Source organism: Sander vitreus, chromosome 4 (genome assembly GCF_031162955.1).
Source record: "Sander vitreus isolate 19-12246 chromosome 4, sanVit1, whole genome shotgun sequence".
In the NCBI taxonomy this organism is placed as follows: Eukaryota; Metazoa; Chordata; class Actinopteri; order Perciformes; family Percidae; genus Sander; species Sander vitreus.
The window spans coordinates 35090445-35108758 of record NC_135858.1 but is presented as its reverse complement, the minus strand read 5'-3'; the positions used below and the strand labels follow the sequence as shown (position 1 = coordinate 35108758).

The 18314-nt window shown below is 41.7% G+C and overlaps 1 protein-coding gene across 1 annotated transcript in view; it reads left to right on the top strand.

Annotated features, from left to right (window-relative positions):
* Nucleotides 1-3064: 3064 nt before the first annotated feature.
* Nucleotides 3065-18314, top strand: part of LOC144517376 (semaphorin-3D) — a 105711-nt gene continuing 90461 nt past the window's right edge. The window contains exon 1 of the mRNA XM_078249474.1: nt 3065-3264. The gene's annotated coding sequence lies outside the window, so the exon portion shown is untranslated. The remainder of the gene's footprint in view (nt 3265-18314) is intronic.

Below are 18314 nucleotides of genomic sequence, written 5' to 3'. Positions count from 1 at the left end.
GATACAGTATTAGGGGACCACTAAGGCCTATATAAAAGCATCCAAAAAGCAGCATGGTCATGCTGCGTCATGGGACCTTTAATGCCATTGCCATTATCTGTGCTTGTTTGTTTGTGTGCCACTTCTATGTATGTTTTAAACCATTAACGGACAGACACAGAGCTGTAGCCGAGCAAGATTCATTTTTGGGTATTTCTGCCTTTAATCATCAGGACAGCTTAGATATGAAATGGGAGAGAGATGGGGAAGACATGCAGGAAAATCGCCGCAGGTTGGCCACTGCATCGAAGAATAAACCTCAATGTGGGCGGTGCTCTACCAAATGAGCTGCCCGGGCGCCCAAGTAGCACACTATTTTATTTATTAACTTCATCGGTTATCAGTCAAATAAAACGCTGATACAGATAATTGTTTTTCTTTACGTTGCTGTGGTTAGGGGAGGGCCGTCTGGAATTTTTTTATTGCACACACACACAGACATGCAGAGAAGTACATTTCCAGCCTCTTCACCAAGAGTTAATCATGCTTTCTGTGTGTTATTTTATCCACTTTTATAAAGTCTTTTTTATATTTTATACAACTTAATAAATCCTGTAAAATGTACTCAGTTAACACGTCACAAATAAAGTTCATAATAATAATACTATAATTGTATGCATGTATGTCTCAGTCTCTGTAGAACATTTGAGAGGTTTATATCAATGTCAATGTCAATTGTATTTATATCACCTTCCATTACAAGTGCTTTACATTAAAAACAGCAAAGACATTAAAACACAGCATGGGTAGAAATAAGAATGCAATCGACACAACACGATAATCAACAAAAACAAACAGAACATACAAATTCACACACACACACACACACACACACACACACACACACACACACACACACACACACACACACACACACACACACATACATCTGCTTCACTTATGTGTTAACAAACTCTGTCCACAAGAGGGCGCTCTAAAGACATGGCTCACAGGATGTCTGAAGGAGTGTTCACTGACTTCATGTGCTTTGGGAAATGTGGCAATTCAAAGATTTTGAATGTAGCGTCTTTATTTGTACTTTAAGATTATTTCAAGATTTCAAGAAGATATTAACGCTTCTTCCAACCCCCGATGTTCCCCCCTCCTGACCAACTTTCTGTTTTTATTTCAGATTGACAAAAAACATGCCACATTTACAGACATTTTTCAGGCAAAAAAATATCTTTTGTTTCTGTTTTACGGACAAAGCATCGAAGGCTAATATTGGAAATATTGAAACTGAATCTGCTTTTAATGAATCTTTCTAAAAGTTCACTGTGATTTAATTGAATCTTATTTTGAATTTTCTCTCTTTAGCTACACATTTATGCTGCTTTCATAATGCACATTAAAGTGTGGGATTGTAAAGCTTCAAAGATGAATCGATTAGTTGTCAACTATTACAGTTTTTTTTACAATCACTTTGCTACTAATTTTAGAACCCTGACGTCATTTTTCAAAACTCTAGACACAAAACTCACAACCAGTGATCAAAATACACATTTTTCAATTGCTTGTATACAATCCACATAACCAAAGCTGTTCATTTAACAAAGATCAGCTGTTCAATATGACACAACTTAACATCAAAGTACTACTACTTCAAAAGGCTATTCACACATTATATTTCAGATGACTGTCTATTCATTTCATTACAATCATCTAACTATCAATCAATATAACTACTCAAAATGATAAGTAACTGTTGCAGTACTCTTAATGCATAGGTGCATGGAAACAGACAAACAATATTCCATGTTTAGATCATGAACGTTTCAACATAACGAGATTCATTGTCACCAACTAGTGTGGTGCATGAACCAATCAGAATACAGTATCTGTGGATGTAATATTTCATCATCATTCTTTACTGTAATGTACTACTGTTTATCAGACACTGTTTCTATGGTCCCATGTACCACCTTTACTGTAATGTACTACTGTTTATCAGACACTGTTTCTATGGTCCCATGTACCACCTTTACTGTAATGTACTACTGTTTATCAGACACTGTTTCTATGGTCCCATGTACCACCTTTACTGTAATGTACTACTGTTTATCAGACACTGTTTCTATGGTCCCATGTACCACCTTTACTGTAATGTACTACTGTTTACCAGACACTGTTTCTATGGTCCCATGTACCACCTTTACTGTAATGTACTACTGTTTATCAGACACTGTTTCTATGGTCCCATGTACCACCTTTACTGTAATGTACTACTGTTTATCAGACACTGTTTCTATGGTCCCATGTACCACCTTTACTGTAATGTACTACTGTTTACCAGACACTGTTTCTATGGTCCCATGTACCACCTTTACTGTAATGTACTACTGTTTATCAGACACTGTTTCTATGGTCCATGTACCACCTTTAAGACTATTTACAGTATTGACAGTACTGCACTGTATGCATGCAGGCCCTTGGAATTGCTTGTTCAATTCTGCCAACTCGTTACTGATGATTGAGGTATATAATTTATATATACTTTATATATAAAGTACTGTATATATATATATATATATATATATAGTATATATATATATATATATATATATATATATATATATATATATACTCATACCACATTGGTCTGTAGTATTCTCTCTAATACTGCAGTACTTTTACAGGGATGAATTTACATGGAGCACCATAATGTAACATGTATCACCTATTTTGTACTACAATAATTAATGATTGTACTAACGATGACTCAGTGAAACTATGGGTAGCTTGTGTGTGGCTGATCTAAAGTAACGTTTCGATGGTATTTCACAATACATTTGTTTTTGAACCAATGATTGTGCAAGTGCAATATTTCTTGTGTCTCTTTATGAACGTGTGTGTGTGTGTGTGTGTGTGTGTGTGTGTGTGTGTGTGTGTGTGCGTGTGTGTGTGTGTGGTGTGTGTGTGTGTGTGTGTGTGTGTGTGTGTGTGTGTGTGTGTGCGTGTGTGTGTGTCTGTGTGTGTGCCGTCCTTCAACCTTGCGAAATCGGGATGTTCCTACAGTCCGTGAAGGCAGCAGCAGGCAGCAGACTGACGGGGCTCGGCCCGCATGTGTTCAGTTTGTTTATAACGTGCCGAGCCTCCAGGTGACCCCGCACTCAACTGTCCGGTAGCCGGTGCTTCATCCCGGCCAGGATCTTCATCCGAAGCGGAATAACTGAGAGTCCAGACACACACAGACACACACACACACACAGACACACACTTCTCTCGGTGAGTTTAAACTACTTTTACTCTGAAATGTTTGTTTTATGGCTGCTGCCGCTTAGGAAGAAATAATGGGACTCCTGTTTTGAAAGAAAGCTCATTAAGCCATGATGAATATGTTTAATGGAGCTCATTATTGCTTCAGCGCTGCGACTAACTCTAACTATTTTCACTGTCGATTAATCTGTCGATCATTTTCTGGATGAATGGATCAGTTGTTTGGTCTCTAAAATTTCAGAAAATGGTGAAAAATGTGGATCAGTGTTTCCCAAAAAAGCCCAAGCAGACGTCCTCAAATGTCCACAACTCTCTGATATTGAGTTTACTGTCCCAGAGGAGCCGGAGTCTGACTGTTAGTCCGACAGTCAGGACTCTTCTACTTTGATACTAGAGAAGTGTAATAAAGCCGAGTTTGATCACTTTCATTTCTCAGATTTATTTCTGTATCAACATTGTTATTAAATTCTGAAATTCTAACTTAAACTTGTTAGAAGTGTGTGTGTGTGTGTGTGTGTGTGTGTGTGTGTGTGCGTGTGTGTGTCTCTCTCTCTCTCTCTCTCTCTCTCTCTCTCTCTCTCTCTGTGTCTCTATGTTTGTCTCTCTGTGCGTCTGTGTCTCTCCTTTATATCTGTGTATCTGTGTGTGTCTCTCTGTGTGTCTCTGTGTCTCTCCTGTATCTCTGTGTCTCTCCTGTATCTCTGTGTCTCTCCTGTATCTGTGTGTGTGTGTGTGTGTGTGTGTGTGTGTGTGTGTGTCTCTCTCTCTATCTCTCTCTGTGTGTGTCTCTGTTTGTCTCTCTGTGCGTCTGTGTCTCTCCTGTATATCTGTGTGTGTCTGTGTGTCTCTGCTGTATCTCTATGTGTATCTGTGTGTGTCTCTCTGTGTCTCTCCTGTATCTCTCTGTGTGTCTCTGTGTCTGTGTGTGTGTGTGTGTGTGTGTGTGTGTGTGCGAGTCAGTGAAGGATTTGTGGAGGATATTGATGAGGTTCAGGGAGTTTTGGTCATTGAGGAGGATCTTGTATTTTGGGATTATAAATGGCGTTCCAGTAGTTTTGTGAGTTTTTTTTGTGGCTGTGTAAGCACATTTTAAGACTTTTGGAGAGCAACTACGCTAAAACAGTAGCTTCAGAGTACAACCAAACTAAGTTTTGGTTTTGTCTCTGTGTGTGTCTGTGTGTCTCTGTGCTTGTCTCTGTGCTTGTCTGTGTGTCTCTATGTGTGTGTGTCTGTGTGTCTCTCCTGTATCTGTGTGTGTGTCTCTGCTGTATTTCTGTGTGTGTGTCTCTGCTGTGAGTATACCTCCCCACATTGTCCCGGCCTTTCCTGTTATGGAGTTCAACACCGCCTCTGCTGTACAATCTGTGAGTGGGACTGCTGTTTCCTGCCCTGTGTGTGTGTGTGTGTGTGTGTGTGTGTGTGTGTGTGTGTGTGTGTAGATTGTTGTTTTCCTGGCTGCATTGTGTCTCCTCTCCAACGGGAGCGCTGCTGTAGTGACGCTGATACACAGTCACCTGTAGGATGTGTGTATATACATTTACTCAAATACTTTACTTAAGAAGTGTTTTTAAGTAGGCTATTTGTACTTCTGCACCACTGCATTTCAGAGGGAAACATGTACTTTCTACCAGTTTGTCTCATAAGAAGTGAAAAAAAAACACATTACAGCTGCAGCCGCCAATTGCCTTCGTTATCGATCAATCTGCTGATTATTTGTCTGTTGCTGCTTCGTCGTCTAATAGTTTCCCAAAATGCATCTCTGAAATGTGCTTCTCCTTCTCCACGGATGGAAGGCGTATCCTTTCTCTAACGTAGTACAGGTTGTTGTATCTGTTTGAAGCGCAGGTCTGTTTCCCATTCTGTAAATTCTGGGTTTGACGCCAGTTCTCCTGCGTCTCAGGCTCCCCCATGGCAGAAACTGCTCGGATTAAACGTTTGCTTTCTTGTTGAACTGGCTGGCAGTAAATCACTTTCTACCCTGTCAGGTTCTTGTCTCAGCGTGTTTTGAGAATAGTCTATGCATTCTTGAGTATGAAAGTAGTATAAAAGCACCCAAAATGTTGAAAAAGTATCAATAAAGTCGAAAAAAGCAACAAAACCTGATTGCTGGACCAGTTGTTTTCGGTACTTAAGCGTGTGTCTGTGCATGTTTGTGTGTTCGAGTGAATGATGAAATGAAAATAAAAAGAGGAATCCGTCCGTGTGCTTTAAGCTGTAATTGTCTCCGGCAGGTTAACTAATTTGTGAGTGCAGTTAACACAAAATCCAAATCTGTGCGAAGCTTTTATTTGACTGTTCCCCCTCTCTCTCTGTCCATAAACGTGTCATCACGTCCGCGTGTCTCACCGTGTCCCCCGCTGCACTTTAAAGACTAACTGGGGTCGTTACAGCGACTGAAGACTTCTGGGATCTCTGAGGCCGCAAGGGGGTACGGACGCAGAATGAGACTTTACATCACGTTTAATGGGCGGGCTGACAGGGTGCACGGAACCCTTTCTCAGAGACGTCGGCCGTTTCACAAAGTCACCTGTAAAGTGTTTATATCCTCCGTGGGCAGGTTTACGTTAGCGTGGGGGGAAACTATAGTCGAAAAACATCACGCAGGGGTGATAAATGTCGATGGAAATCCCCTCACAGACTCTTTGGGTAACTTAAAGATGCAATAAATGCAGGATAAATACCTAGAAGATGAATGAACTGTGGTATACTGTGTGTGCAGGGGCTTACGTTGGGTTATTGATCCAGACAAGTGACTTAATTGATTGACAAGGAAACATTTCCTGGAAATTAAACACATCCAGTTTTAAAGGAAGATATATAAACATCATACCTAAAGGGAAATATTGCTACTATTCATTGATTGTTTCAGCTTCGAACTGCGACAAAAACAGAAAACTAGAGAATGCAATTTCTGAAGAAATCGCTGTGTGATTGCTGTATGTTGTGAAAGGCTGACGCTACACTGGATTGCTGGCTTGAACTGTGTAAGAAGAAGGTGAAGTAGTGAGAATAGTTGAAAAGTGGGAATGGGTTTAATTAGTATGAATTTCTTTGAATAGTTGAATAACACCCAGAAAGTTTGAAAGGTGCGGCATATTTTAATTGTTTTTAGTTGAAAAAGTGGTTAGTTTAAAAGTGTAGTTAGTATGAATGTCACGGAAAAGTTGAATAACACCAATATTGTTTGAAAGATGTGAAATATTATATTATTCGTAGTTACGTAGCATCAAAAACGTACTTAACTTTCATTATTTTCATTAAAAATAAGTAATTAATCATCATCATTAAAAGTAATTAATCATCTGCATATGTAGTGAGTCTAGTGTGATTCCCATGGATACATGTATAACTTTATATTTGTAATGTATAACTGTCATTTGGGAACACAAGATCGATGATAAAACAATATGAAGCCCTGTGTTACACCCCAACGCAGCTACACACACACACACACACACACACACACACACAGGCTCACTGGCGCACACACACACACACACACACACACACTGCCCTAATATCACCTTGTCACTGCTAATTAATGACATTTCTTTTCTTTTAATGAAACCCAAACTCCCCACCACGTTTCTTAAATACCCACAGCTCCATGCCCAGGATATCACGTCTTCCTCCGTCACAACAGTTTGTACACTTGTGATACAGAGTTATTCTTTGAGAAACTAGGACTATCAGTTAGGATTATTCCCAAAGAAAGGATTCAAGTATCCCTTGGTGCCTTGATTGTGCTATAATTGTGAGTCTTTGCCATTAGGAGTGTAGATGTGCAGAAGTCCCAGCAGCTTCTCAGGCGTTTCCCTTTTCTCGTCATTGTTATTTAAAAATCTAACAATGTAGGCTATAGAATAGAATATAATAGAATACACTTTATTGTCCGCGAGGGGAAATTTGTCTTGGACATGGCGCTACAATCTGTTGCTTCACAATGTAAAGCTTGATGGACGTTTGAATAAACGATAACTTTAGTCTGTTTGTTTTACATCTGTCATATATATGTGTGTGTGTGTGTGTGTGTGTGTGACCTTTCTGTGCTGATGCCTTTTTTCCCTTCTAGATAAACCTAGAGAAGCAGAATATGTTTCATCTTGCGCTTCAAAATAAGTGGATGACAGGCTGTTTTTATGAAACATTTGTACATATAGCTATGGAACAGTGTTGTAGTCGTGACCACCTTAAACAAGACCAAGTCATCACTGAGACCAGAGTTTATCGAGATCGAGACAAGACCAAGACTTTCAGGGTTTGACAGCAAGACAAGACCAAGACCAGAGTGTATCGAGATCGAGACAAGACCAAGACTTTCAGGGTTTGACAGCAAGACAAGACCAAGACCAGAGTGTATCGAGATCGAGACAAGACCGAGACTTTGAGGGTTTGAGACCAAGACAAGACCGAGACTTTGAGGGTTTGAGACCAAGACAAGACCGAGACTTTCAGAGTTTGACAGCAAGACAAGACCAAGACCAGAGTGTATCGAGACCGAGACAAGACCGAGGGTTTGAGACCAAGACAAGACCAAGACCAGAGTGTATCGAGACCGAGACAAGACCGAGGGTTTGAGACCAAGACATGACCGAGACTTTGTGGGTTTGACAGCAAGAAAAACCAAGACCAAAGTGTATCGAGACCGAGACAAGACCAAGACCAGAGTGTATCGAGACCGAGACCAGACCAAGACCAGAGTGTATCGAGACCGAGACAAGACCAAGACCAGTTGAAATATCTTTGAATCGGATCCCCTTTTGGCGATGTGAACGCAGCCTAACCCCCGACATTCCCCTCACCGTTAGAAGATGATGCCACAGTAGTATAAAACGGACCTGGTCTGTTCACCTGTCACATAGAAAGCTCAAATTTTGACCATGATGATACGAATGAACTTCTAACTTTAGCTTATATTAAATTCAACCTGCGTTGTCAGAGTTTTAGTTGATTTGTTCCACAGAACATTAAAAACAAATTATGTTAAAGAAATACACAAATACATGTGAGGGTGTGGTAGAAACCTGTAACGGCTTATTTAAAAACCACAACCAATGGACATACGCTAATGTAGACGCATAATATCAAAAATAGATATTAGTGTGCAAAAAAAAAAAACTCAGAAAAATGTGATAAAAAGAAATACATGTAGAGAAACATGTTTACAGGAAAACAAGAGTTTTTGTAAAGGCCCTGCCACACCAACCTGATAATCGGCCGTCAGACCGTCTGGCGAGGTCAGTGACTCGAGTCTGTTCGGTGTGTTCCGTGCCGTCGTCAGTCGGAGGAGCCGTCGGCCTTCATTTTGGCCGATTTGACATGTTGAATCGGGGGCGGGCGGGCGGTCGGACTCAATGGCCAATCTGATTGGTGGAGCGCTAGCCCTTGACTAGCGAATCAGTGCGCTATTGTTACAACACTTACCGGAACTGGCGAGCGGGATTAGCGTGACGAACACCTTTCAAAATCTGACGAAAATCTTTCAAACTGACCTTTGTCGATCAAAAAAAACAGATTCAGCAACTGCATGGCCTATTTCTAGCTTAAAATGTTTTCAGAAACACGTTATCACGTTATAACTATTTTCGTAAAATCCGAGATCGTATTGCGAACGAGCTGCCATTATGGTTCGGGTTTGAAATCCGGGAACAGACAGACCCACGTGATGCTTTCGTCATTTCCGGTTTTCATTTTTTGGGCGACAATACAGATTAGCGCCGCCTGCTGTTATGGAGACGTATTACGTCTCACGCACGCGCAGAACGTACGCTCAAGTCGGCGTCTCTTTTTGGACCGACGGGACCCGAATGATCAGTCCGACTGCCTTTTCTGCCGACGCTCGGCCTTCGGGTTGGTACCTTTTTTTTTCTCCAAATCCCACAGTTTAGACAGCAGGGCATTTCTAAGTCGTTTTCTAAGAGTAGAAGATCAAATATTTTTTATAGTGGGAACATTTGACTTCTCAAGCAAACGGACCTTTTGTCACTGCTATAACAGAAATAATTGACACACTTTCTAATGTGCATTAGCAGCGAGGCTTTCTCCAAACCTTTGTTTTTAATGTGCATTCTTTACAACTTAACCTAAAGTGTGTTTACCCAGGGAAAGTTAATGTGCACAGATGCTCCTTTTCACCAGCCCTCTGCTTGACATCCCCTCTCCTCGCAGCAGTTATTTCTGCGAGCGGCCCTGCATCACTCCGGGCTTTTGTTGCTCCGATGGGGAAACTTTGGGTTAAGTGCTTTGCTCAGTGACGGCACAGAAGTAGTTGATGAGGGAGGAGGAGCAGCTCCTCTGCCGCCAGCGGTGGAAGAAGTATTCAGTCATTTACTTCAGTAAAAGTACTTATACCACGCTGTAAAAATTACAAGTTAAAGTCCTGCATTAAAAACGTTACTTAAGTAAAAGTCTGTAAGTATCATCAGGGAGAGAGAGAGAGAGAACATGAGACACAAGAATAAAAGAGGGGATTACATGAAGAGAGAGAGAGAGATGAAGAAAAGCAGTCAGAGGGAGAAAAAGAGAGAAGAGAACCGGAGAGGAAAAGTGGAGTGAGTAAGAAACAAACTGAAAGCGGTGGAAGAAGTATTCAGATCCTAAACCCAACTGTCCCGTTCTTCTTTACCTAAACCCAACTGTCCCGTTCTTCTTTTAGTAAACCCAACTGTCCCGTTCTTCTTTTCCTAAACCCAACTGTCCCGTTCTTCTTTTACTAAACCCAACTGTCCCGTTCTTCTTTACCTAAACCCAACTGTCCCGTTCTTCTTTTCCTAAACCCAACTGTCCTGTTCTTCTTTACCTAAACCCAACTGTCCCGTTCTTCTTTACCTAAACCCAACTGTCCCGTTCTTCTTTTCCTAAACCCAACTGTCCTGTTCTTCTTTACCTAAACCCAACTGTCCTGTTCTTCTTTACCTAAACCCAACTGTCCTGTTCTTCTTTACCTAAACCCAACTGTCCCGTTCTTCTTTACCTAAACCCAACTGTCCCGTTCTCTTTACCTAAACCCAACTGTCCCTGTTCTTTCTTTACCTAAACCCAACTGTCCCTGTTCTTCTTTACCTAAACCCAACTGTCCCTGTTCTTCTTTACTAAACCCAACTGTCCCGTTCTTCTTTACCTAAACCCAACTGTCCCGTTCTTCTTTACCTAAACCCAACTGTCCTGTTCTTCTTTACCTAAACCCAACTGTCCCGTTCTTCTTTTACTAAACCCAACTGTCCCGTTCTTCTTTACCTAAACCCAACTGTCCCGTTCTTCTTTACCTAAACACAACTGTCCTGTTCTTCTTTACCTAAACCCAACTGTCCCGTTCTTTACCTAAACCCAACTGTCCCGTTCTTCTTTTAGTAAACCCAACTGTCCCGTTCTTCTTTTCCTAAACCCAACTGTCCTGTTCTTCTTTACCTAAACCCAACTGTCCCGTTCTTCTTTTCCTAAACCCAACTGTCCTGTTCTTCTTTACCTAAACCCAACTGTCCTGTTCTTCTTTTACTAAACCCAACTGTCCCGTTCTTCTTTACCTAAACCCAACTGTCCCGTTCTTCTTTTCCTAAACCCAACTGTCCCGTTCTTGTCCCGCGTGTCACCTAAACGTACCTTTTATAAGCCCACCCACGATCTTTTCCTTAACCTAACTGCGTCAAAAGTGACGCCAGTAGTCCCGACCCAGCGCGTTTAGATAAAGCGCGTTTAGATATGACGCTAAAGGAGACTTTTAGCGTCAATAACAACACCAAAGACACCTGACCAAACGTCGATGGGAATGAGAATGTGTTGTTTTGTACTATCCCACATGAATTCCACCAACCAACCGGACCCATGGACCCTTCTATCTTGTGGCTGAATGAATGATAAAAGTTGCTTAGAGTTTCATCATCCCGTTGTTGATCCCAGGGTTAACATCAGAAAATAAAACATTGATTAAACCGTCACATGCCTTGAAAACCGCAGCTAAACACACACACACACACACACACACACACACACACACACACACACACACACACCAAATATGCAGAAACACCCCATTGATGAAGAGCCCAGAATAACATCCTCTTTATTCTCCGCAAAGGGTCTCGTATGATTTAAATATATCTTTTACTTCTTATTCTTTCTCCTTCAAACCCACAGTTATCTGCTGCCTCTGGGACCCTGGTGTGTTTAGAAAGCTGGACAAAAAACCGCACACTCTCTCTGACACACACACACCTTTTGTGAAGTTGAGAAATTCCCCACCTCTTAATGCTTCGGCGCCTTCACCACAAAGGACACAAAACACACAACACACCCCGAAGAACGAGTGAGAACGAGAGAGCATTCATTAGTTCATGTAAAAATGTAATGTTATTCTATTCCACAGGCCAGGGCTGGACTGAGTGTGTGTGGAGGCAACGTTTGTGTGTGTGTGTGAATAGGCAACGTTTCTGTGTGTGTGTGTGTGTGTGTGTGTGTGTTGGCAACGTTTCTGTGTGTGTATAGGCAAAGTGTGTGTGTGTGTGTGTGTGTGTGTGTGTGTATAGGCAAAGTGTGTGTGTGTGTGTGTGTGTGTGTGTATAGGCAACGTTTGTCTGTGTGTGTATAGGCAACGTTTGCAAATGTGTGTGTGTGTATGGGCAACGTTTGTGTGTGTGTGTTGGCAATATGTGAATAGGCAACGTTTGTGTGTGTGTGTGTTGGCAATGTGTGAATAAGCAACGTTTGTGTGTGTGTGTGTGTGTGTGGGCAATGTTTGTGTGTGTGAATAGGCAACATTTGTGTGTGTGTATAGGCAATGTTTGTGTGTGTGTGTGTGTGTGTGTGTGTGTGTGTGTGTGTGTGTGTGTGTGTGTGTGTGTGTGTGTGTGTGTGTGTGTAGGCAACGTTTGTGTGTGTGTGTATTGGCAACGTTTGTGTGTGCGCGTGTGTTGTGTGTGTGTGTAGGCAACGTTTTCTGTGTGTGTGTGTGTGTGTGTGTGTGTTGGCAGTGTTTGTGTGTGTGTGTGTGTGTGTGTGTGTGTGTGTGTGTGTGTGTGTAGGGTGTGTGTGTGTGTGTGTGTGTGTGTGTGTGTGTGTGTGTGTGTGTGTGTGTATAGGCAAAGTGTGTGTGTGTGTGTGTGTGTGTGTGTGTGTGTGTGTGTGTGTGTGTGTGTGTGTGTGTGTGTGTGTGTGTGTGTATTGGCAACGTTTGTGTGTGTGTGCGTGTGTGTGTGTGTGTGTAGGCAATCCACTTATTGAGGGTTGTGTGTGTGTGTGTGTGTGTTCTGCAGGCGTAAAATGCTGCTATTGTGCTTAACGCTCATTAGGATGCTCTGTTCTGTGTTCTGTTGTTTTTCCTTCCGCCTCTGCTGTTTCCTAAGTGTGTGAGAGTGTATGTAAGTGTGTGTGAGAAAGAAACAGAGAGGGACAGAGATGTGTGAGAAAAAAAGAGAGAGAGAGAAGATTTCTTCCTAATGTGGAAACTGTTCCATTTGTCTGTCATGCTATTTTGAACTTTTGAAATGTAAATTGACTTGCTTCTTCGTTAACAGTGAATGCCTCTGGTTCCCGTTCTGTATCTCCGTTGCCGTTTCATTAATTGTTTATATTTTTAAGACTGGAACCAAGCCAAGCAGCTACAAGTTGAATCCAGACCATAAAACATTTGATTCGGCTCAAAAACTTTTTCGAAAACGGCAAAAAAAGACAAAGGTACGAGACTGTGTACAGAAACGAGCAGAGACTTCAATGGTAGAAGCTCGCTGGCTGTTCGCGGGGTGCTGTAATCATTTCCACGGTTACTGCGAGCTCCACCGATCGGAGACGTCCCTGTTACGCTTAGGATTGTGGGTAGTGTAGTACTTCTCCATGACATTGTAAAGAAAACGTGTTTTTTCTTAAAACCAGGTTGATTTCATACGGACTTGTGGCTTCTACAAAAGCAGAAACTTTCGTTTCACAACTTCACAGCTCGCGGTCAGTCGACCTCGGATGGTTTTGACATTACGGCTGACAATCAAAATCCTTTTCGAGAGAAAATGAATGTGATTTTTTTTTTTTTACTTCCTGAACCACACTGTTGAGCTCTCTAGTCTCTTCGTCTGTGAAATGTCGATGGCAGACATGCAGAAAGAAAGAGAGAGAGGGTTTTTAACGGACTTGTAAGAGCAAAAGAGAATGACGCAAAACTAGGGATGCACCGAATCCAGATTTTTGGGGTTCGGCCGAATACCGACTCCACTGGTTAAGATTCTGCCGAATCCAAAAGCGAATACTGAATCCTACTCCCATCCCATCAAGTTTTTAGCTGTGACTGTCCTTCCTTTGCCGTACCTGAAGTTGCTGCATTCTGGCTGCTGTCTGTAGATTCCTTGATGCACAACTCGTATTCTTCCAGATGTTTCATACCAGATGTTGTAACAGCGGTGATGTTGTGTATTGTTTAGGGTCCTCGCCACCACCAGACTAATCAGCATTGCAGATTGAACATGTAGCTGGACTTGAATGGCCTTCTTTTGACTGAAAGTACTGCCAAACAACACTTTTTCTTCTCACCAGTTCCATTTTCACTTTCTCACAGCCTGCTGCATTGAAGCTCCACCTACGTAAACACCTTCCCGTAATCAACGGCGCCGTCATTACGTCGACCAGCGGAGCATGCGTGGTGCAAGCGTAGGGTTCAGTGGAAAAAAATTCTTAGGTTGGGCATAAACAAAACCCCGTCAAAAAGCCCCAATATTCGGCCGAATCTGAAGCCGAATCTTGGATTCGTTGCCTCCCTAAGCATAACATTAGTCTAGGGCTGCAACTAATGATTGCTTTTATTGTTGATAATGTTCTGAATGAATGGATTAGTTGTTTGGTCTCTAAAATGTCAGAACCGGATGAAAAAATATGTTTCAGTGTTTCCCAAAGCCCAAGATGACGTCCTCAAACTTCTTGTTTTGTCCACAACTCAAAGATATTCAGTTTACTGTCACAGAGGAGAGAAGACATGAGAAAATACTCACATTTAATAAGCTAGAATCAGAGAAGTTTCAGACTCAAACTGATTAATCCATTATCAAAATAGTTGGCGATTAAGTTAATAGTTTTAACAACTATTCCATTAATCGAGTCATATTTGCAGCTTTACATTGGTCCAAGCCAACATAGAGAGCATAAAAACATATATATAACATATATAAAAACTCTACTTTCCATTCTGACTGACAGACGCAGAGCAGCCCACCCAGTCGGGCTTACATCGGGGTCTCCGTCCCCGAGGACGTGACAGCTGAGCAGCAACAGGGTTTATTTATCAGCTGTCTCTAAGCCAGCCATCCGGGTCGCTGCAGAGGATGTTCTGCCTCAAACTGCAGGTCAGGGCCCAGGGAGGGTCACCGGCCAATGGAGGGTCACAGGCCCAGGGAGGGTCACCGGCCTGGTGCTAGCGGAGGCCCCTGCAGACCAACAATGTAGGAGATTAGCTCTGAGACGTTGTGTTCACCGTGAGAAAAAGAGCTTTTTTGGAACTTTTTTCCTATGCTTTTAACCCTTGTGTTGTCTTCTATTGGACCATGCACTTGTCGTCCTCCCGGGCCAAATCACAAGAATCAACACTTTCTCTCGTTTTTGTCCCTTTTTCCGACACTTTTTTTCACTACCATGTATAACCCCACTAATACTAATTACTAGTTTTATACTTATTTTTGGAATCCATGGTCAATTAACCTCATTTATAAGAAATTATACTTAATTCTTGAGATAAAAAAGCAGAAATTATGAATTATTTAGACTTCAAATTCAAATCAAATTCAATGAAATTAGAGATCCTATCTTTTGTTGTACTTGCGAAGCGCGTTGTATGGAATCATCCGTCCGTGTTATTTTTGGTTAATTAAAATTAGGAAGTTAAAAAGAAACCCATATTTCTGATATAGACATTTAGAAAATGGGTCAAATTCGACCTGTTTTCAAAGTTTTGTTATATCAGATATGGGTTTCTTTCAACCAAATTGCCCAAAAATAACTTGGATGGCTCCATACAACGTTCAGGTAAAAGTAATTAATTTTATAGCATTTGAAAAAAATGTTTTAAATGAACAGTATCCTGACTCAACATTGACACATACCTGTCTGTGATCCACTCAACATCCTACGATCTTAACTATTAGGCAAAATAATTCATAATTTCTGCTTTTTTTAACAAAAATATTCAACAGGTTCTCACACCCATCTCATAAAATATGGACGCTTGGTCAAGTGCCTTTGTCGTTCTCATTGACGCTAAAAGTCTCCTTTAGCTCTATAAGTAAACACGCTTGGTCGGGACTATTGTCGTCCCTTTTGACACAGTTATGTTAAGGAAAAGGTTGTGGTTGGGCTTAAGGTACCGTGACACGCGGTTACTACGGGACGGTTGGGTTTAGGAAAGGGTCGTGGGTGGGCGTACGGTTCTGTGACACGTGGAACGGGTCGGAAAGAAAAAAACGACTATCGCAAGCGTGACAAGCAGGACGTGAACCCCGCTCTCCTGGGTGAAAGTCCTGTGTTTGCCCTTACATACTACTCTCTAAATCCTATCTAACTGCTGCTTTCCCCAGTGCGTTACACAAACACGCTGAAAGAGGCCTTTTTCGTCCCATCAGACGCTGACAGCCACTGTCCAAACGTCCATATTTTACGAGTTCGGAATGAGAACGGGTTGAAATATTAGGTATAAATTTCACATAAATGAGGTTTGTTGACCAATGTTCCAAGAATGAGTGTAAAACGTATTATTAAACCAACACAAGTTGGTGTTAGTGGTGCATACTGTATACGTAAATGACCAAATACTTTTTTTTTTTAAGATTCTTTTTTGGGGCTTTTCCCACTATTAAGGCCTCTTCACACGGGAAGCGCCTTTCGCGCCTCGTAATTCATTTTCAATGAGAGGCAAGCAGGCAGGTAGTCACTGTTCGAACCCACCTAGATGAGACTTGGACCCTTTCAAAAGGGATGAAGATAATAGTTTGGGGGGGGGGGGGTAAACTGACGTTTTTCTCTGGTACGTTCAGACTGTGTCAGCTGTCAAAACTATGGTGACCGTGCCTCATCCTAGTACTAGAACTATGGTGACCGTGCTTCAGCCTAGTACTAGAACTATGGTGACCGTACATCAGCCTAGTACTAGAACTATGGTAACCGTACATCAGCCTAGTACTAGTACTATGGTGACCGTGCCTCAGCCTAGTACTAGAACTATGGTGACTGTCCTTCAGCCTAGTACTAGAACTATGGTGACCGTACATCAGCCTAGTACTAGAACTATGGTGACCGTACATCAGCCTAGTACTAGAACTATGGTGACCGTACATCGGCCTAGTACTAGAACTATGGTGCAGGCACTGGTGTGTCAGCGAAATTAAGAGTAAGTGGCTGAATCAACTTTAATCTCTGCCTATGGTTTTGACTGCCATGTATATCATCATGCGTTGTGCTTTGTGGTAAACGTTATGAGCAGCTCGTCATCTAAACAGGTTTTCAGAACTGTCTTAATTTGGTTGCTCATAGTGTTTTATCTCATCTATAATGATAGTCATAGTCTAGCTAGCTAGCTAGCTAGCTAGCTAAAAGTTCACGCAGCTCCTGAAGCTCTCTGTACCAAGCAAATATTGTCCATATCTTGGTGAAACTAAGCCAAGAATGGTTGCATTAATGCAAGCCGTTTATTATCTCATGGACAAGGTTGTCAGTTGGAAACGTGCTCAAATGTTTGAACTGCTGCAGAAGCTAGCTAGGCTAGCTAGTCTATCTGTATTTAGGCGCGAGATAGGTCTTCACTCCAGTCCCGAACAACATACAGTGGTTCTCGTGTGTGTAAGCCTATATAAAATGGAGAGTGACGTCAGCAGTCGAAATAGCTGTACCCCCCACGAAGCTCACGGTATAATTCCAACACTGCAGGTAGGCGGACGGGGGGGCGTTGGCTATCTAACAGGTGACGCGACAAGTGGGCGCAATCCTGTGAAACTGTCCCGTTCGTGCTCGTCACACACACAAGAGTGCTACAAGAGATGAATTGTCTTGAACCTCTCCCTACGCGAGCGACGCGCAGTGCAAATCATCAGCAGTGTCTCGTCTAGACATGAGTTAATTTGCGTAGAAATGTTTTCGACAGTCACACCGTTTCGCAGCCAAACCTGAGTCAAAAAGTTGATCACAAATATTAATCAAAATGTTTGTTTTAAACTGTCTAAAAGTTCCCTATGAGGACGATCACCGGTGGAGAATGTAAAAGTCGGTGAATAAGTTTCCTTGGATGAAAGGTTTATGGAACAAAATATCTCCTAATGCGCAGAAGGAACGTAACACCCATCCAGCTGAGAAATATTAGCAGATATGTGAGATAAGGCACTTATGGGAAGTGTGATAACGGCTCAGGATGATCTGAAGCTGCTGTGAGTTTGATGTCGTTCAGTTCTTATGCAACCTTTCAGTGTTTAGAAAGGAGGCTTAGTGCTGCCAAATCAAACAGACTGATAACTACGTGGTGCTATTAATCATTCTCAAAGATATTAGTTCACTTTGCATTTGTTATCTGTTGCTGTGCTGTCACTGTACAGTTTCTCTTGATGAATAGTTTTAGATTTATCTGGCACTGCTGCGTCTTTTTCTCCCTTTTCATTCTGTGGCAATGCATCATTTTTTCAAAAATGCTTTTGCACACTTCTTTTTTGGGGCAGGTGCGTAGGAAAATGTAAGTTACTTTAATTGTTTAAGAGGTCCCGCACACTGTCCATTACGCATGCAAATACTTTATTTCACAACGTTTCGGTCACACAGACCTTCCTCAGATAGGTGAAATTCACCTGAGGAAGGTCTGTGTGACTGAAACGTGAAATAAGGTATTTGCCTGCGTAATGGACAGTGTTCGGGACCTCTTCAACATTTGGATTTTGATAAAACAATAACATGGACTTTATTATCTCAGGAAAGGGAATTGAAATAGAAAAATATATATGTCGAAATATGTGCAAACTAATGTACAAACACAAAAACTATTGACAAAATAAAGTTGAAGAACACGCTATTATTTCATTTTATCAATGGGAAACATACACGTGGTTTTACAGGGA